The sequence below is a fragment of the Anabrus simplex genome, chromosome 8, assembly GCF_040414725.1.
Source record: "Anabrus simplex isolate iqAnaSimp1 chromosome 8, ASM4041472v1, whole genome shotgun sequence".
Classification (NCBI taxonomy): domain Eukaryota; kingdom Metazoa; phylum Arthropoda; class Insecta; order Orthoptera; family Tettigoniidae; genus Anabrus; species Anabrus simplex.
The window spans coordinates 229,818,375-229,840,308 of record NC_090272.1 but is presented as its reverse complement, the minus strand read 5'-3'; the positions used below and the strand labels follow the sequence as shown (position 1 = coordinate 229,840,308).

The following is a 21,934-nucleotide window of genomic DNA, read 5'->3' as shown; positions in this document are numbered from 1 at the left end:
GCACATCGAACGTTTTGTTTCAAACGAAAAATGGACATATTATACAACTAAGTAAATTAAACGTACCTACATTTCGTGCTTCCTGCCTGGTTGAGTGGCTAAAACGGTTGAGGTGCTAGCCTTTTGACTCCAACTTCGCATGTTCGAACCTGGCCCCGTGCAATGGTATTTGAAGGTGCTCAGATACATCAGCCTCGTGTCGGTATATTTACTGGTACACCGAGCTCGATAGCTGCAGTCGCTTAAGTGCTACCAGTATCCAGTATTCTGGAGATAGTGGGTTCGTACCCCACTGTCGGTAGCCCTGAAGATGGTTTTCCGTGGTTTCCCATTTTCACACGAGGCAAATGCTGGGGCTGTACCTTAATTAAGGCCATGGTTGCTTCCTTCCCTCTCCTAACCCTTACCTGCCCCGTCATCGCTATAATACCTATCTGTGTCGGTGCGACGTAAAGCAACTTGTCATTCGAGCCAAGACACCACTGTGGTTCAGAATATCCTCTGGTGCTTAAACATACGTTCACGGAGGTCATCCGAAGTGGTTACCTCAGTTCGGTATACTTTGTTTCTCATGTCCCCCCAGGCATAACAATCCACTGGAATAAGGGCTGGCCAATTGATAGTTCCACATCGTCCTGTCTACCGTTGAGTAAATGTCTGCACCATCGTGTAAAATCCACGTGGTTCGGCGTAGTCGAAGCGACACGTCCTCTGAAAGCTCCAGTAACGTACTGTATCTACTGTACAGCAGCAAGATAACATTAATAAAAAGATGTAACCGACCTCCAACTACACCCATCCTGATATTAATTAGAACCGGTGCTGGAAACTGCCTTGTCCTATTGAATGGGGATATTCCACAGCTCATGAGTGGGATATAGTGGGTTCCAACCCCTCTGTCGGCAGCCCTAAAGGTGGTTTACCGTGGTTTTCCATGTTCACACCAGGCAAATGCTGGGGCTGTAACGTCATGAATACCACGATCGCTTCCTTTCCGATACTAGCCCTTTCCCGTCCCATCGTCATCATAAGGAAAGCTACACCGATCAAATTTATGCAAGTAAGGTGATTGGTACCGGTCTGAGTGTCTGAGACCGTTGAGGTCCTTATCTTCCGACCTCCAACTTGGCAGGTTCAATCTTGGCTCAGTCTGATGATATTTGATGGGGCACACATACGTCAGTCTCGTGTCGTAGAAATACTGGCACGTAAATGAACTCCTGCGATATGAAATTTCGTCACCTCAGCGTCTCAGAAAACGGTATAAATAGTATGTGGGACGTAAAACAAAATAACGCTAAGAAAAAGACGATTGGTCAAAGAGACAGACTTCCCACTGCATCCATCCAGATATTAATTGAGAGCCGGTGCTAGAGGTTGCCTTGGTATACTAAATATTAAACACTCCTTCTATAAAAATTGCCTCATGTGTCACTAATACACGTGACAGAAATTCTGGATTGAGTGCTTGATCAATTAACCAGCGGCAGAAATCCACTCTTAAATCATCACCGAGCTTGATAGTAGCAGTCGCCAAAGTTCGAACAGTATCCAATATTCGGGATGTACTGGCTTCGAATCCCTCTGTCGGCAGCTTTAAAGATGATTTTCCGTGGTTTTTCATGTTCACACCAGGCAAATGCTAGGGCTGTACCTTAATTAAGACCACGGTTGCTTCCTTCCCGATCCTAGTCCTTAGTTATATCTGTCGCCATAAAACCTATCTGTGTCGGTGTGACGCACCGATACAGATAAGTCTTATAGGACGATGGGATAGCAAAGGCCTAGGAGTTGGAAGGAGGCGGCCGTGGCCTTAATTAAGGTACAGCCCTACATTTGCCTGGTGTGAAAATGGGAAACCACGGAAAACCATCATCTGGGCTGCCGACAGTGGGATTCGAACCCATTATCTCCGGGATGCAAGCTCTCAGCCATGCGTCTCTAACCGCACGGCCAACTCGCCCGGTAATAATAATAATAATAATAATAATAATAATTTTTGCTGCCGGGCAGAGTGGCTCAGACGGTTGAGGCGCTGGCCTTCTGACCCCAACTTGGCAGGCTCGATCTTGGCTCAGTCCGATGATATTCGAAGATGCTCAAATAAGTCAGCCTCGTGTCGGTAGATTTACTGGCGCGTAAAAAGAACTCCTGCGAGACTAAATTACAGCACCTCAGCGCCTCCAGAAACAGTAAGAGTAGTTAGTGGGACGTAAAGCAAATAACATTACCGGTATTATTATTAACAAGTCATTAGGAGCTGAAAGGCAGGGAAGAAAATAGTAAAATATGCGTGGTGTAGGAGGAAACAAGACTAAATGTACTTCACCCGTGCCTACATCGCTCGCAGTAGTTTACTACAGGATAGTATGCGTAAGACCAGAACCAGGTCTCTTTGCGATGAGTCAGGTGTATCTTCGTTTTGTGGTTAGCACTAGAGAACAAAGTGTGACAAACAGGTTTTGTGTATAAACATCAAACATGCACATCAACAGACACACACACGCAATGTACCCAAACCAGTACAGTGTAGAATGAAGAACTGCCATGCTGTGTTCAAGGTCAATATCTAGCGTTTTAACAAGCACGTCTTCCGTGTGTTGTGTTCAGCTTGCGCCACGTACAAGGCAATCGCGAACTGAAACTCTAGATTTATAATTTTTGTTACCGGTACTTCAATTTTTCTGCTCGGATTTATGAGAATATCGAACTATCGAGACTCAAAATACTACATCGATTGAGAACTGAACTCCCAACTCAATACGCTGCAGAAATGGTGTAACATCTGACATACCAATGTGAAACACGTAGCAATTGTTCAAGTGACCTCCCTGGACTACTCTGCAGGCTTCACTTCTCCGTACCCGGCGAGTTGGCCATGCGGTTAGGAGCACACAGCTGTGAGCTCGCATCCGGGAGATTGGGGCTTCGAACCCCAATGTCGGCAGCCCTGAAGATGGTTTTCCGTGGTTTCCCAAGTTCACACCAGGCATTGCGGGGGTTGAACCTTAATTAAGGCCACGACCACTTTCTTACCATTCCTAGGCCTTTCTTGTCCGATTGTCGCCATAAGACCTCTCTGTGTTGGTGTGACGTAAAGCAACTAACAAAAGAAAATCACTTCTCCGAATCCAGTCTTCCGTAATATCCATTGGAGATCTGGCGGGCCAATTGATGGGTCCATGTCGTCCTATTCGCCATAGACCAAAGGACTGATCCAAATGATCACGCAGTAAGCGGCTTATATCAGGTGGTGGACCATCGTGTGAAAAACACATGTTTCGGCGTAGTCGAAACGGAGCGTCCTCTGAAAGCTCTAATAACGTACCTATGAGGAACTCCAGGTAAGATACCCCTATGAACTGTGCAGGTAAGATGATAATAATGTCATTGGCTTTACGTCCCACTAACTACTTTTCACGGTTTTCGGAGACGCGGATTTGCAGGAATTTAGTACGATAGGAGTTCTTCACGTACCAGTAAATCTACTGACACAAGGCTGACGTATTTGAGCACCTTGTCAAGACTGGACTCAGAAGGCCAGTGCCTCAACCGTCTGAGCCACTCAGCCCGGCAAGATGACTGGTGCAGCACTGCGTAAAGTGCTGGCCTTCTGAACCCAACTTGGGAGGCTTGGTCTTGGCTCAGTCCGGTGGTATTTGAAGGTGCTCAAATACGTCAGTCTCGTGTCTGTAGATTTATTTGCATTAAAAAATACTGCGATAAAAAATTCTGGCATTTCAGCGTCTCCGAAAACCGTGAAAGTTAGTTAGTGGAACGTAAAGATATTATTATTATTATTAGTAGTAGTAGTAGTAGTAATATTTTTACGGACGTTCTACTTAAACGGGTCCATTACAGTCATCATTTTACCTATCGGTACTTACTGTTCAGTAATAAGCCTTCCGTCCGCCTCTGTGGTGCAGTGGTTAGTGTGATTAGCTGCCACCCCCGAAGCTCGGGTTCGATTTCCAGCTCTGACAAGAAATTTGAAAAGTGGTACGAGGGCTGGAACGGGGTCCACTTAGCCTCGGGAGGTCAAATGAGTAGAGGTGGTCCGATTCCCACCTCAGCCATCCTAAAAGTTGTTTCCCGTAGTTCCCCCCTTCTCCAGGCAAATGCCGGGATGGTACCTAACTTATGGCCACGGCCGCTTCCTTCCCTCTTCCTTGTCTATCTTTTCCAATCTTCCCATACCCCCGCAAGGCCCCTGTTCAGCATAGCAGGTGAGGCCGCCTGGGTGAGGTACTGGTCATTCTCCCCAGTTGTATCCCCGATCCAATGTCTCACGCTCCAGGACACTACCCTTGAGGCGCTAGAGGTTGGATCCCTTGCTGAGTCCCATGAAAAACCAACCCTGGAGGGTAAACAGATTAGGAAAATGAAGAATAAGCCTTCTATTAGAAATGCCCGGCGGCAATTCCACAGTAAGTCTTTTTCCTTCGAGCAATGTTCACGATGGATGCAACTACGGTTTTTGAAATTTGTCTCATTAATAACAATTTCACTGAATACTTATAGCCTTTTCTTTCAGTGTCCACCGTCCTTTCAATGACCTAAAAAGTTTATGAATAAGCATAGACAACCCGCATTGTCTATTGTCAGAAATTCATCGTAGACTGTCGCAATAACAGCACAGAAATGTTGCGCCCATATTTCATTTACTTATTAACCATTTCCTTTCATTTTGTCAGCTTGGATCACTGAGTAATGCCATTGACGTCTTAAAAATCGCACACAAATACACAACACTTGATTCGCACGTATGTGCTTGTACGGATCTTCGACGTCACTGTAAGGATTCTGTGTACTTTTCACACAGAGTACCCTACACCGGTTTTCGAGTACAGCAAGTGACCTGGCACGTGAGTCATCCTCTTCTACTTGCCAAGCCTTTAGGGGAAGTGCACAACAACATGTGTTGGCCTGCGATAAGAAACAGGTTCAACAAGCCCTATACTCGGCTACTGTACTTCCGCTACGCGTGGACAGAATGACATCACCGGCGTATCCTGCTACGGCCGTTCAAAACACATTAGGTCCTGAAATATTTGGCTCAGTTATGGGCAAACTAATAGGACAAGGTACAAAGTACATAGCATATATTATGAGATGTATTTTTCTTAGCCGACTAGCTTAATATCTGCACGTATACACCTAACACCCTGTATAAGAAAACAAAGGCCCAATAATACAGCCTTGAAGAATTTCCCTCTTAATTATTACAGGATCAGATAAAGCTTCACCTACTCTAATCCACTATGTAGAATGTAATTTTATATTTGAATATTGTAATTTCAAGTGGTGATGGAGGCACTTTCGTGTATGTGGGGCTATGCCCTTTCTCCTTTCACCATCCATAAATTGTACCTTTAATTAGTGGAAAATAATAATAATAATAATAATAATAATAATAATAATAATCCGAGTTCCATTCTCCAGATATATAACTACCCATTCAGTTGTGAAGTTCAGTAGCCCTCATGTTTGCCAGTAGTCTCCCATGAACTACCCTATCAAATGCCTTAGATAGGTCAATCGCTATACAGCCCATTTGACCTCCTGAATCCAGGATATCTCCTGTATCTTGCTGAAAGCCTACAAGTTGAGCTTCATTGGAATAACCTTTCCTAAACCCGAACTGCCTTCTTTCAAACCAGTTAATTTCACAAACATGTCTAATATAATCAGAAAGAATGCTTTCTCAAAGCTTACATGCAACGCATGTCTAACTTACTGGCCTGTAATTTTCAGCTTTATGTCTATCACCCTTTCCTATAGCAACTCTCCATTAATTTGTTGAAATTAAATGGCGTACGGCTTTTAGTGCCGGGAGTGCCCGAGGGCATGTTCGGCTCGCCACGTGCAGGTCTTTTGATTTGACTCCCGCAGGCGACCTGCGCGTCGTGATGAGGATGAAATGATTAAGACAACACATACATCCAGCCCCCGTGCCAGCGAAATTGACCAATGATGGTTAAAATTCCCTACCCTGTCGGGAATTGAACCCGTGTGACAAAAGACCAGCATGCTAACCATTTAGCCATGGAGCCGAACATCCATTTGGTATAGCTCCTTCATGCAAATAATCAAATAAGTACTTCAGATACGGTAGGCCTACTATATTCCAACCCATTGTCTTAAGTGTATCCCCAGAAATCAAGAACATGTCCTTTACGAAATCTGAAACCAGTGTAATGTCATCAGCGAGTCTGATGCAGTGGACTGGTTATCAATTTACTTTTATTTCTTTAATCTTTTCTTTCAAAATATCTATTTCTTCTTCAATAAACATACTTTTTGTAAAGTATCCAGATCAGTCACCTGTCCTTCCACTCATTTCTTAATTTCTCAATACATTCAAACATTGATTTCCACTTTACCATATGAAAGGCCTTCTTTAAATCAATAAATGCCACAGGTGTGGTCTTGTTCATTTCAAACGGAATAGCAAAAGTAAAGTCATCTCCGTACAGGCCATGAAGGCGGTGGAAGATAAAGGCTTCCACTGTAACTTAAGTCACAAATACATGTAACTATATATGGATGACAATCTTGAATATCATTAGGGTGTGAGGAAATAGGCTTACTTTGACAGCATATCATATAGATTCTGGGAAAAGGAGATTGTCGTTTGGTTTCCCAATTAAAATTTGAGGTTACCTGATCCACCATTGAAATAAAACAATTAATTGTATTTGATACTAAATAAAATATATTGTTTAAATTTAGATTTTGAATTGTAAGACCTGCTGCGATAATTTAGATGATAATATACAACTCTGACATTACAACTGAAAAACTCTAGGTGTTAAATTTGAAGTCTTCTTGATCGGACATTTAAAAGTTGTACAAGAAATTGATCCATCACTGTTTCACTTGACAGTACCTTAAACACATTGAGAGTTATTACGATGTATTCCTTTGAATTTGTACCACCTGAAGGTATCTCAAACCTAATTTGGTGATGTATCCTTTTAGTTTCACAATCAAGATATAGCATGGCTTGAAATTATATTCACACTTCACAATTAAGTTTACAAGTAATTTACTGATAACTGTTAGTCTGCATTATGACGAGTCAGTATTCGGCTGTCACCGACAAGACACAAGAACTCGTCCGGACTGATACACGAAACACACTCCAAACATAAAATCCATTTGGTCACTGACGACTTTGTATCCATATCACCATCATCTCAGTAGTACTCCTGATGGCAAAGCAATGTATCGAACTATGGCTTCACGCTCCGTATTATTGTTCATCGGCCAAGGCTCCATCCATCTGACTACAACACGTCATGGCAAACTACTACTTCCAACTGACTCCCCGCTATAGGATACTCCTCTATATATATACAGGGTGTTAGGTGTATACCTGCAGATATTTCTTCTAGCAATAGAGAACGATGTGACGAACCACTATATATCAAACTTTTAGTAATCCTGGGAAGTTATTTTCGAGAGCAATAAGATACGATGTTTTTAGAATAGGTAGTATGTCTTGTTCTTGTGAATGAATAGCTTCCCTTTGAGAACAGGCGAGTCACGCGCCATTCGTGCCAAACTGGTTTCTGTTTATGTTTACAAGCAAGTGTGCTAGTGTAATAGCTGAGCGCTACCAATGCAATGCACGAGATGTTACGTAATATACTTGTCAAACTGGTTTTATGTTTAAGAGCCACTGAGCTACGATAACAGCTGAAGGTGGCTACTACAGTAGTGTATGCCATATTACGTTACATTCTCGCCAGACTGGGTTCGTTGTTGTCAGTATTTAGTTTCCGTCTTAGGGGCTTCAGACAAACATGGTCATCGGTTTCGGACCCTGAAGATGTACCGAATTCTCAGCGTTAATACTGGTTCATTTGCTGTTTTGTCATTTAGGGGATTGGGATATCTGTGGTCATTAGCACCGTGGTCTAGTGAGTATGGAAATGACCTGAAAACCTGTATCGGTGCGGGACCTGTACGACTGATATAATTATTGGTTGGGATAAGCGCGCCGGGACGTGAAATACGGTAAGATCCCCGTTGTGCATTGCGTAAAGGTAGAAGAAAGATGGCAGTTCCTTACGCCAACGAAAGCAGTCATGGGATGCCCAAATGAGTAGCATCGGAATTGAATTATCGAAACACATCGAACGTTTAGTTTCAAATGAATAATGGACATGTTATACAACTAAATAAATTAAACGTACCTATATTTCGTGCCTCCTTCCGGGCTGAGTGGCTCAGACGGTTGAGGTGCAGGCCTTTTGACTCCAACTTCTGGCCCAGTCCGGTAGTATTTGAAGGTGCTCAAATACACGTCAGCCTCGTGTCGGAAGATTTTCTGGTACATAAAAAGAACTCGTGCGGGACTAAATTCGGGCACCTCAGCGTCTCAGAAAACCGTAGAAGTAGTTTTTTGCTATTTTGCTTTACGTCGCAACGACACAGATAGGTCTTATGGCGTCGATGGGATGGGAAAGGCCTAGGAGTTGGAAGGAAGCGGCCGTGGCCTTAATTAAGGTACAGCCCCAGCATTTGCCTGGTATGAAAATGGGAAACCACGGAAAACCATCTTCAGGGCTGCCGACAGTGGGGCTTGAACCCACTATCTCCCGATTACTGGATACTGGTAACACTTAAGCGACTGCAGCTATCGAGCTCGGTGTAGAAGTAGTTAGTGGGACGTAAAGCAATTAACATTATTATTATTATTATTATTATTATTATTATTATTATTATAACCAGGTAATTAAAAGCTGAAATACGTGGAAGAAAATAGTAAAATACGCGTGGTTTAAGAGGAAACAAGATGAAATGTATGTCACGTGAATTAGCATCGGACGCAGTAGTTACCTACAGATTACTATGCGTAAGACGAGAACCAGGTCAAGCTCGTGGGGATGAGTCAGCTGTAATCTCGTATTGTGTATAAACATCAAACATACACATCAACAAATCTAAGAAACATAATCAAGGTTACACGTTAGAGACATGTAACTATTAACCTAAACGCCAGGCCGACGGTCGCTTTCATGAGTACAGATGAGTTATCAAATTATACACAATCCACAGATATCGAAGGTATCTAAGAATATTCCGCCACAACTATATTACATTTTACTATGATGGTGCTAATAACAAATCGCAGCAGCTATTGGCTTTACGTCGCACCTACACAGATAGGCCTTATGGCGACGATGGGACAGGAAAGGGCTAGGACAGGGAAGGAAGCGGCCGTGGCCTTAATTAAGGTACAGCCCCAGCATTTTCCTGGTGTAAAAATGGGAAACCACGGAAAACCATCTTCTGGGCTGCCGAGAGTGGGGTTCGAGCCCACTATCTCACGAATAATGGACACTGGCCACACTGAAATGAAATGTCGTATGGCTTTTAGTGCCGGGAGTGTCCGAGGACAAGTTCGGCTCGCCAGAAGCAGGTCTTTCGATTTGACACTCGTAGGCGACCTGCGTGTTGTAATGAGAATGAATTGATGATGAAGATGGCACATACACCCAGTTCCCGTGCCAGCAACATTAACCAATTAAGGTTAAATTCCCGACCCTGCCGGGATTCGAACCCGGGACCCCTGTGACCAAAGGCCAGCACGCTAACCATTTAGCCATGGAGCCGGACTTAAGCGATTGCAGCTATCGAGCTCGGTAAATCGCAACAGATTACGCTACTGCGTGTTAAGATGATGTCGGTAGAATAAGACATAAGGCTGCAGTAGAAGCGGCAGAAGAAGGTAACGAGAGCCACATGGTCAAGCAGTACAGAGCCGAACAAAGCGCACATTAGTGACACAGACATAAGAGTGGCGTGGTCGTAGGAACTACAGTCGCATGAGTAACACTCTGTTGTAGAAAAATAACTAATATACAGTACGGGCTCCGTAATTCCAGGTGGACGGTAACAAGACTATCTCGAATAGAAAAGTACGGATTTACGATCGTACACGAAAACGCCTATGAACAAAAAAATGTACCTATGTTAAACATTACAGTACAACAGTTTAGAAAACAAAAACATACAGATTGCCTTACACTAAAAGAAAGTTTAATTTTTCTTTTGTAAATTAACGAAACACTCTAGGCAACCTTCTGAAGTTAAATGTTAACTTATACTTCCTATTTCAGTAATGATGAATATAAAACAATTATTTTATTGAATATTTATACGTGATGATGATGATGACGACGACGATGATGATGATTGCTGTCTTAATGTCATCGGCCCTTAAAACGCAAAGTGTCCTCTGTTTTAACTCGTAGTGAATAAAAAACAAAATATAAAATGCTCGAAGCCTTTCCCGATAGATTCATGAAGGGCGACCCGTGTTCTGTTCTGCCACACGATACACTAGCAGCATATCATGGTATTCGTGGTATTCATACACTGGCATTATTCAAATAATACTACTGATGCTACTACTACGAAATAACTCGCGTACTAGTACCGACGATAATTCCCATCTCTGACAGCTGTTATTCAGGTCAAGGTCAGACAGACCGGTTTCATGTAGGGGCGGGGAACCCGTCCAGCCACATCCCCTTCCCTAGGTACAGCAGACAACCGAATCGGCACGAGACACGTTTAGTGCTTTTGTCGAACTGCTTACGTGGAATATTCTCCCACAGTGCGATTTCAATATCATGGTCTTTTCGGAGTGCAACTCGCCGTATGCAGAAACATCCCGCGTTGACGTCTATGTAAAAGTTTATTACGTCAACGAAAGAATGCATGGGATATGATTTCCAAGTGAGTAGTATCGGAACTGAAATGTCAAAACACATCGAACGTTTTACTTCATACCAGTAAGGGACATGTTATGAACATAAATTAATTAAACGTACCTTCCTTTCGTGCTTCCAACCGAAGAGAACATGTTTAAATGTAAATGAAAGCCTTCTAGCTTACTGCTGATTTTGCAGTGCCTATTAAACGTATCAAAATAAACGTTGCCAGGCTGAGTGGCTCAGACGGTTGAAGCACTGGTTTCATGAACTTAGCAGGCTCGATCCTGGCTCAGTCCGCTGGTATTTGAAGGTGCTCAAATACGACCGCTTCTGATCGGTAGATTACAGGCACGTTAAAGAATACCTGTGGGCAAAATTCCGACACCGCGCGTCTCCATTGGCACGTAAAGATGTATTATTATTATTATTATTATTATTACTGGGCGAGTTGGCCGTGCGATTAGGAGCGCGCAGCTGTCAGCTTGCATCCGTCGAAAAGCCACTAATAATATTATTATAAAAATTGTGTTAGTCTATTATTACTAACTATTATGAAAATAAAAGTTAATCGCCCCACTCAGACTTCGTAGCTCGTAATCTGTCAGAAAACACTAAAGAAAATAGTGAACTTTTAACAGGTCCGAATTATTATTAATATTATAATTGCAGACGTCCGCCTCTGTGGTGTAGTGGTTAGCGTGATTAGCTGCCACCCCCGGAGGCCCGGGTTCGATTCCCGGCTCTGCCACGAAATTTGAAAAGTGGTACGAGGGCTGGAACGGGGTCCACTCAGCCTCGGGAGGTCAACTGAGTAGAGGTGGGTTCGATTCCCACCTCAGCCATCCTGGAAGTGGTTTTCCGTGGTTTCCCACTTCTCCTCCAGGCGAATGCCGGGATGGTACCTAACTTAAGGCCACGGCCGCTTCCTTCCCTCTTCCTTGCCTATCCCTTCCACTCTTCCCATCCCTCCACAAGGCCCCTGTTCAGCATAGCAGGTGAGGCCGCCTGGGCGAGGTACTGGTCATACTCCCAGTTGTATCCCCCGACCAAGAGTCTGAAGCTCCAGGACACTGCCCTTGAGGCGGTAGAGGTGGGATCCCTCGCTAAGTCCGAGGGAAAAACCGAACCTGGAGGGTAAACAGATGATGATGATGATAATTGCAGACATGTCTCCGAAATTACCGAAACATGTACTTACAAATTGTTTTACGTCGCACCGACACAAATAGGTCTTACGGCAACGATGGGAGAGAAAAGGGATACAAGTGGGAAGGAAGCGTTCGAAGTCTAATAAAGGTACAGTCCCAGCATTTCCCTGATGTGAAAATGGGAAACTACGAAAAACCATCTTCCTGGCTGCCGACAGTGGAGTTCGAACCCACTATGACTAGAATACAAGCTCACAGCTGCGCGCCCCTAACCGCACGATCAACTTACTCTAAGCTCCAATGGCGGTCTGAGTAGCTCGGACGATAGAGCGCTGGTCTTCTGATCCCACCTTGACAGGTTCGATGGCGGCTCAGTTCGGTGGTATTTGAAGGTGCTGAAATACGCCTGTCTCGTGTCTGTGGATTTACGTGCATTTGAAAAAGTACTGCGGTACAAAATTCTGGCACTTCAGCGTCTCCGAAAACCGTGAAAATTAGTTAGTGAAACGTTAAGATATTAGTAGTAGTAGTAGTAACATTATTATTACGGAAGTTTTAATTAAACGGGTCCGTTACATTACCTATCGGCACTTACTGTCCAGTAATTAGCCTTCTGTCCACCTCTGTGGTATAGTGGTTAGTGTGATTAGTTGCCACCCCCCGGAGGCCCGTGTTCCATTCCCAGCTCCGCCACGAAATTTGAAAAGTGGTATGAGGGCTGGAACGGGGTCCATTAAGCCTCGGGAGGTCAAATGAGTAGAGGTGGTTCGATTCCCACCTCAGCCATCCTGAAAGTGGTTTCCCGTAGTTTCCCACTTCTCGAGGCAAATGCCGGGATGGTACCTAACTTAAGGCCAAGGCCGCTTCCTTCCCTCTTCCTTGTCTATCCCTTCCAATCTCCCCATTCCCCCGCAAGGCACCTGATCAGCATAGAAGGTGAGGCCGCCTGGACGAGGTACTGGTCATTCTCCCCAGTTGTATCCCCCGACCCAATGTCTCACGCTCCAGGACACTGCCCTTGAGGCGGTAGAGGTGAGTCCGGAAACCAACCCTGGAGGGTAAACAGATTAGGAAAAAGAAGAATAAGGCTTCTATTAGAAATGCCCGGCGGCAATTCCACAGTAGACCGAGCTCGATAGCTGCAGTCGCTTAAGTGCGGCCAGTATCCAGTATTCGGTAGATAGCAGGTTCGAACCCCACTGTCGGCGGCCCTGAAGATGGTTTTCCGTGGTTTTCCATTTTCACACCAGGCAAATGCTGGGGCTGTACCTTAATTAAGGCCACGGCCGCTTCCTTCCCACTCCTAGCCCTTTCCTGTCCCATCGTTGCCATAAGACCTATCAGTCTCGGTGCGACGTAAAGTAACTAGCAAAACAAATCCACAGTAGCTATTTTTCCTTCGAGCAATGTTCACGCATAGTTGCAGCTACGGTTCTTGAAATCTGTCTCATTAATAACAGTATGACTGAATACTTACAGCCTTTTCTTTCAGTGTCCACCGTCCTTTCATTCGCCTGAAAAGTTTATGAATAAGCATAGAAAACTCGCATTGTCTATTGTCAGAAATTCATCGTAGACTGTCGCAATAAGAGCGCAGAAATGTTGCGCTCATTTTTCATTTACTTATTAACTATTTCCTTTCATTTTGTCAGCTTGGATCACTGAGTAATGCCATTGACGTCTTAAAAATCACACACAACTACACAATACTTAATTCGCATGTATGTGCTGGTACGTATCTTCGAGGTCACTGTAAGAATTCTGTGTACATTTCACACAGAGTACCCTAGACCGGTTTTCGAGTACAGCACGTGGCTTGGCACGTGAGTCATCCTCTCCTACTTGCCAATGCTTTAGGGGAAGTGCACAACAACATGCGTTGGCCTGCGATAAGAAACAGGTTCAACAAGCCCTATACTCTGCTACTGTATTTCCACTACGCGTGGACAGAATGACGTAACAGGCATATCTTGCTACGGCCGTTCAAAACACATTAGGTCCTGAAATATTTGGCTCAGTTATGGGCAAACTAATAGGACAAGGTAAAAAGTACATAGCATATATTATGAGATGTATTTTTCTTTGCCGTCTAGCTTATTATCTGCACGTATACCCCTAACACAGGGTGTTAGGTGTATACGTGCAGATATTAAGCTAGTCGGCTAAGAAAAATACATCTCATAATATATGCTATGTACTTTTTACCTTGTCCTATTAGTTTGCCCATAACTGAGCCAAATATTTCAGGACCTAATGTGTTTTGAACGGCCGTAGCAGGATACACCGGTGATGTCATTCTGTCCACGCGTAACGGAAGTACAGTAGCCGAGTATAGGGCTTGTTGAACCTGTTTCTTATCGCAGGCCAACACATGTTGTTGTGCACTTCCCCTAAAGGCTTGGCAAGTAGAAGAGGATGACTCACGTGCCAGGTCACTTGCTGTACTCGAAAACCGGTGTAGGGTACTCTGTGTGAAAAGTACACAGAATCCTTACAGTGACGTCGAAGATCCGTACAAGCACATACGTGCGAATCAAGTGTTGTGTATTTGTGTGCGATTTTTAAGACGTCAATGGCATTACTCAGTGATCCAAGCTGACAAAATGAAAGGAAATGGTTAATAAGTAAATGAAATATGGGCGCAACATTTCTGTGCTGTTATTGCGACAGTCTACGATGAATTTCTGACAATAGACAATGCGGGTTGTCTATGCTTATTCATAAACTTTTAAGGTCATTGAAAGGACGGTGGACACTGAAAGAAAAGGCTATAAGTATTCAGTGAAATTGTTATTAATGAGACAAATTTCAAAAACCGTAGTTGCATCCATCGTGAACATTGCTCGAAGGAAAAAGACCTGCTGTGGAATTGCCGCCGGGCATTTCTAATAGAAGGCTTATTCTTCTTTTTCGTAATCTGTTTACCCTCCAGGGTTGGTTTTTCATGGGACTCAGCAAGGGATCCCACCTCTACCGCCTCAAGGGTAGTGTCCTGGAGCGTGAGACATTGGATCGGGGATACAACTGGGGAGAATGACCAGTACTTCACCCAGGCGGCCTCACCTGCTATGCTGAACAGGGGCCTTGCGGGGGTATGGTAAGATTGGAAAGGATAGACAAGGAAGAGGGAAGGAAGCGGCCGTGGCCTTAAGTTAGGTACCATCCCGGCATTTGCCTGGAGAAGGGGGGAACTACGGGAAACAACTTTCAGGATGGCTGAGGTGGGAATCGGACCACCTCTACTCATTTGACCTCCCGAGGCTAAGTGGACCCCGTTCCAGCCCTCGTACCACTTTTCAAATTTCTTGTCAGAGCTGGAAATCGAACCCGAGCTTCGGGGGTGGCAGCTAATCACACTAACCACTGCACCACAGAGGCGGACGGAAGGCTTATTACTGAACAGTAAGTACCGATAGGTAAAATGATGACTGTAATGGACCCGTTTAATTAGAACTTCCGTAAAAATAATATTACTACTACTACTACTAATAATAATAATAATAATAATAATAATAATAATAATAATAATAATAATAATAATAATAATATTTTCACGTTCCACTAACTAATTTTCACGGTTTTCGGAGACGCTGAAATGCCAGAATTTTTTATCGCAGTATTTTTTAATGCAAATAAATCTACAGACACGAGACTGACGTATTTGAGCACCTTCAAATACCACCGGACTGAGCCAAGACCAAGCCTCCCAAGTTGGGTTCAGAAGGCCAGCACTTTACGCAGTGCTGCACCAATCATCTTGCCGGGCTGAGTGGCTCAGACGGTTGAGGCACTGGCCTTCTGAGTCCAGTCTTGACAAGGTGCTCAAATACGTCAGCCTTGTGTCAGTAGATTTACTGGTACGTGAAGAACTCCTATCGTACTAAATTCCTGCAAATCCGCGTCTCCGAAAACCGTGAAAAGTAGTTAGTGGGACGTAAAGCCAATGACATTATTATCATCATCTTACCTGCACAGTTCATAGGGGTATCTTACCTGGAGTTCCTCATAGGTACGTTATTAGAGCTTTCAGAGGATGCTCCGTTTCGACTACGCCGAAACATGTGGTTTTTACACGATGGTCCACCACCTGATATAAGCCGCTTACTGCGTGATCATTTGGATCAGTCCTTTGGTCTATGGCGAATAGGACGACATGGACCCATCAATTGGCCCGCCAGATCTCCAATGGATATTACGGAAGACTGGATTCGGAGAAGTGATTTTCTTTTGTTAGTTGCTTTACGTCGCACCAACACAGAGAGGTCTTATGGCGACAATCGGACAAGAAAGGCCTAGGAATGGTAAGAAAGGGGTCGTGGCCTTAATTAAGGTTCAACCCCCACAATGCCTGGTGTGAACTTGGGAAACCACGGAAAACCATCTTCAGGGCTGCCGACATTGGGGTTCGAAGCCCCAATCTCCCGGATGCGAGCTCACAGCTGTGCGCTCCTAACCGCATGGCCATCTCGCCGGGTACGGAGAAGTGAAGCCTGCACAGTAGTCTAGGGAGGTCACTTGAACAATTGCTACGTGTTTCACATTGGTATGTCAGATGTTACACCATTTCTGCAGCGTATTGAGTTGGGAGTTCATTTCTCAATCGATGTAGTATTTTGAGTCTCGATAGTTCGATATTCTCATAAATCCGAGCAGAAAAATTGAAGTACCGGTAACAAAAATTATAAATCTAGAGTTTCAGTTCGCGATTGCCTTGTACGTGGCGCAAGCTGAACACAACACACGGAAGACGTGCTTGTTAAAACGCTAGATATTGACCTTGAACACAGCATGGCAGTTCTTCATTCTGCACTGTACTGCTTTGGGTACATTGCGTGTGTGTGTCTGTTGGTGTGCATGTTTGATGTTTATACACAAAACCTGTTTGTCACACTTTGTTACAATACGAAGATACACCTGACTCATCGCAAAGAGACCTGGTTCTGGTCTTACGCATGCTATCCTGTAGTAAACTACTGCGAGCGATGTAGGCACGGGTGAAGTACATTTAATCTTGTTTCCTCCTACACCACGCATATTTTACTATTTTCGTCCCTGCCTTTCAGCTCCTAATGACCTGATAATACCGGTAATGTTATTTGCTTTAAGGGGCCCATTCACAGTCGAGCCGGTTGGCGAGCCCATCCATGTATAAAATCCACACCCCGAACCCGACTGGCTCGACGGTTACCATACACTGGCGAACCCGTTGGCGGACCAGTCCGCCAGTCTGTATTGCAAATAGTATGTGCATTGCCTAGTTTTGTTATAGAGAAAGTGGGTTCGAATCCCACTGTCGGCAGCCCTGAAGATGGTTTTCCCTTGGTTTTCCATTTTCACACGAGGCAAATGCTGGGACTGTACCTTAATTAAGGCCACGGCCGCTTCCTTCCAACTCCTAGGCCTTTCCTATCCCATCGTCGCCATAAGACCTATCTGTGTCGGTGCGACGTAAAGCCACTAGCAAAAAATAAAGTTTTTGTTATGGCCCAACGAAAACTTCCAAAGTGGCTGTAGCTGTTGCAGAATTTGTCCAATGATGAAGTAAAGAAGAAGAAATGTGTGTGTGAATGAAGGAATGGTTGAGAGATAAACTAGGATTTTCACACGTTAGCCTATTAAGAACTCTGTGCGTACAATAACCTGCAGATTATAAGAACTGTCTGCATATGGATAGCGACAGTTTTTGCGAAAAATTGTTGGAGTTGATTCGGCCAAACATAGAGAAACAGGAGACACACATGAGAGATACCATCTGTGCTGAAGAGAGGTTAATTGTAACATTGCGATTTCTAGCGACAGGGAAAAATTATGAAGACCTGAAATTTAGCAGTGTAATATCTCCTCAGCTACTTGGAAAAATCATTCCTGAGACGTGTTGGGCAATCTTCGATACGTTGCAGTCGGAATATTTGCACGTAAGTGGGCCTACACAATTTTGATTGTGATGTATTATAAGATCGTTTTTATAAAACAAACGTAATATTCTTTTGAAAGTGATTAGTTTGGGAAATGTTAATTCACTACTAATTATGAAATACAGAAAATTCCACTGCTGTAGTAATGTATGATACATACTTACAGTATTAACAAGTTAAGTACCAGGCGAGTTGGCCGTGCGCGTAGAGGCGCGCGGCTGTGAGCTTGCATCCGGGAGATAGTAGGTTCGAATCCCACTATCGGCAGCCCTGAAAATGGTTTTCCGTAGTTTCCCATTTTCACACCAGGCAAATACTGTTGCTCACGTCCGCAGGTATTACCTACCATTACCCTGCACGTGTCCCCCGGGTGGTGCTAAGCGAGCAACTACGATCAAGATGAGACCGAACTGTCATAAACGACCTCTCGGTCATGATAACCTATATTCGTCGAACAGTCCTTCTAAGGACTATGAATTTCAAACACGGAAGATCGGCCCACAGATCAACATCTGCCAGTTTAACATCGAAGGCATTAGTAGAGCCAAGAATGAGTATTTATCAAGCATTTTACAGAAGCACTCAGTTGACATTGTTGTACTACAGGAAACACATACAGAGAACACTGAACAGTTATTGGCAAGGGGAAAGATACCAGGATTTAAAATGATAGCAGCTCACGACCATGCTCAATACGGAATTGCTACTTACATTCGAAATAACATTTGCAACTACAGTACCCTACCAGTAAGCGATCATCCAACCTATTTCTCCACCTCAGTACAAATAGAAGACATCATGGTAACGAATATTTACAAGCCACCCAATGAAATATGGCCTGATCCCATTCCCATAATACCCTCTCATAATAACATCATCCTTGGAGATTTCAACAGCCACCACACATCTTGGGGCTATAAGCGAGATGATGAAAATGGAACTAAGGTCTCAGAATGGGCAGAAGTAAACAACCTTGCACTGATATATGACCCCAAAGATAAGGGAACGTTTCACTCTGGCCGTTGGAAATGTGACTACACACCAGACCTTTGCTTTGTCTCGCACAGTTTTTTTTTTTTTTTGCTAGGGGCTTTACGTCGCACCGACACAGATAGGTCTTATGGCGACGATGGGATAGGAAAGGCCTAGGAGTTGGAAGGAAGCGGCCGTGGCCTTAATTAAGGTACAGCCCCAGCATTTGCCTGGTGTCCGCACAGTTTTATGTTACCATCTTGCCGTGTTAGGAGACAAGTGCTCAATAACTTCCCGCACAGCCAGCACAGACCCATAATCTACCAAATAGGAATTCAGATCCCAGTTATACAATCTACACCCAGACCTCGCTGGAACTTTCAGAAAGCAGACTGGGTTGCTTATGCCAAGTCTACTGATGCCAACATCAGATGGATTAAACCTATCCCAGAGAACTGCATGAGGTTTGTTGGCTTAATAAAATCAGCAGCAAAAACCTATATTCCTAGAGGATTCCGTAAAGACTATATACCGGGATGGAGTGAAGAGTCCAGCAGACTGAGTAAGGAATTTAAAGAAAATAGCAGTCACGAGAAAGCAACAGATTTACTACAATCACTTGATCTTGCTAGAAAAGAGAAGTGGGTGAAGACTTTAAAAGACATGAATTTCACCCATTCCAGCAGAAAAGCATGTTTACTTATTCGGAAATTAGATTCCACATCCATACCACCAAAGCAACATTCCCCAATCAAGGTAGAAGCAATAGCAAATCACCTCGTTTCCACCTCTAAAACAACAAGGAATAAACTGACCACGAAATGGGTTAAAACTGAGCTTAAACGGGCAAAACGAGAAACACAACCGAACGCAACCTATTCACAACCTTTCACATCACAAGAGGTCGATGAGGGATTAAAATCACTCCGAAATGGCAAAGCTGCAGGACTAGATGGAATCTACCCAGAACTACTAAAAAACTGTGGTCCAGCTACAAGAAGATGGCTTGCTGCATTCTTCAGCTCCATACTTCAGTCAGGAAGACTTCCCCCAATCTTCAAGAAGTCAAAAATTGTTGCCCTTCTGAAACCAGGAAAAGATCCAACTCTCCCACAAAGCTATCGACCTATAGCTCTACTCTGCGTCACCTACAAGTTATTAGAAAGACTGATACTAAACCGAATAGCACCTGCCATCGAAGAATTCCTTCCAGTTGAACAAGCAGGATTTCGTCCCAGCCGTGACTGCAGTGACCAAGTACTGTCCTTGACCACACATCTGGAGGTTGGTTTTGAGAAGAAATTGAAAAGCGTCTCTGTCTTCTTAGATCTTACAGCTGCATATGACACGGTCTGGAGGGAAGGTCTTATGCTTAAACTGATTAAAGCTGTTCCTTGCTTAAAAATTACTACACTAATTGACAGAATGTTAAGCAACCGACTATTTCAAGTTCATTCAGAACACAACAGAAGCAAATTCCACAAAGTCAACAATGGTCTGCCTCAAGGGTCGGTTCTCTGCATATAACACAGTCTGGAGGGAAGGTCTTATGCTTAAACTGATTAAAGCTGTTCCTTGCTTAAAAATTACTACACTAATTGACAGAATGTTAAGCAACCGACTATTTCAAGTTCATTCAGAACACAACAGAAGCAAATTCCACAAAGTCAACAATGGTCTGCCTCAAGGGTCGGTTCTATCTCCTACTCTCTTCAACTTATACATCCACGACCTGCCTGAAACAGTGTCCCGAAAATTCATATATGCGGACGATATTTGCCTTACAATTCAACGACCCAACTTCGCAGAAGTTGAAATAGTTCTTAACCGAGACCTTGAACTGTTGGATGACTACTTTCAAAGATGGTACCTTCATCCCAATCCACAGAAAACAGTGACATCTACATTCCATCTGAACAACGCAGAAGCAAACCACCATCCAAGGGTATTCTTCAAGGGCCATGAACTACAATATTGTGCCAATCCCAGTTACTTAGGAGTAACATTGGACAGGTCTCTTACGTACAAAAATCATCTGCAGAAAACCGCCAACAAACTAAAAAGTCGTAATAACATTCTCCAACGATTGGCTGGAACTTCCTGGGGAGCGGGTGGAAACACATTAAGGACAACATCTCTGGCCTTAGTCTATTCTGCAGCAGAATACTGCTCTGGTGTTTGGCTTAACAGTGCTCACACACAGCTAGTAGATTCACAACTTCGTCAAACCATGCGAATCATAACTGGTACACTTCGTGCTACACCGACCCAATGGTTACCGGTTCTCAGCAATATACTACCTCCACATATCAGGAGACAGAAGGCCCTTTTTCAGCTATGGACCAGAATGCTAAAGAATGAACGTCTACCTGTTCATGAGGATATCAGACAGAAATGCACACGCCTGAAGTCTCGCCAGCCTGCTTGGAAGACAGCCGTGAAGATAACATCTAGTGAATTCAACCCCACCTCTAAATGGTTAACAGAGTGGTCTTTATCCCCAGCTCGGGCAATAGTGGATATTAATAACCCATCCACAAAGCTGGCAGGCTTTGATCTGCCACGTTGCACCTGGAGTAAGACTAAACCGCATGAGATGTGGAGTAGGTAGAACAGCATCTACTTTACACACCTGGGGCTGGTCAGTTTCTCCATACTGTGATTGTGGGGAGGTTCGACAAACAATGAAACATGTAGTGCAGGAATGTCCACTCCGTGCTTTCACTGGCACCATGGAAGACCTCAACACAGCAACACCCGAAGCAGTGAAGTGGGTGGCGGGTTTGGACATTCACATTTAGTGACATGTACATCACTCGCACTCAGTGTGTATATATGAACTGTCAGAGTTGATAGGTGGATAGCGATGTAAATATATTGTGTTTTCTTCTTGTACTTTCAAACTTTGTAAATTGCTTTCTTTGACTGTGTAGATATGATAATTTGTATTTACTTTGTACTCATCTTTCACTGGTTGTGTAAATAGTTTATGGGTTGTCATTAGTCATCATACGCCAAATTTAAAAAAACAGGCAAATGCTGGGGCTGTACCTTAATTAAGGCCACGGCCGCTTCCTTCCAACTCTTATGCCTTTCCTATCCCATCGTCGCCATAAGACCTATCTGTGTCGGCGCGACGTAAAGCCCCTAGCAAAAAAAAAAAAACAAT

The 21,934-nt window shown here is 43.9% G+C and overlaps 1 protein-coding gene across 3 annotated transcripts in view; it reads right to left on the bottom strand.

Moving 5' to 3' along the window:
* The window catches only part of LOC136879035 (carboxypeptidase E), a 216,768-nt gene that overhangs the window by 55,932 nt on the left and 138,902 nt on the right, over nt 1-21,934 (bottom strand). The gene's annotated exons all lie outside the window — the stretch shown is intronic.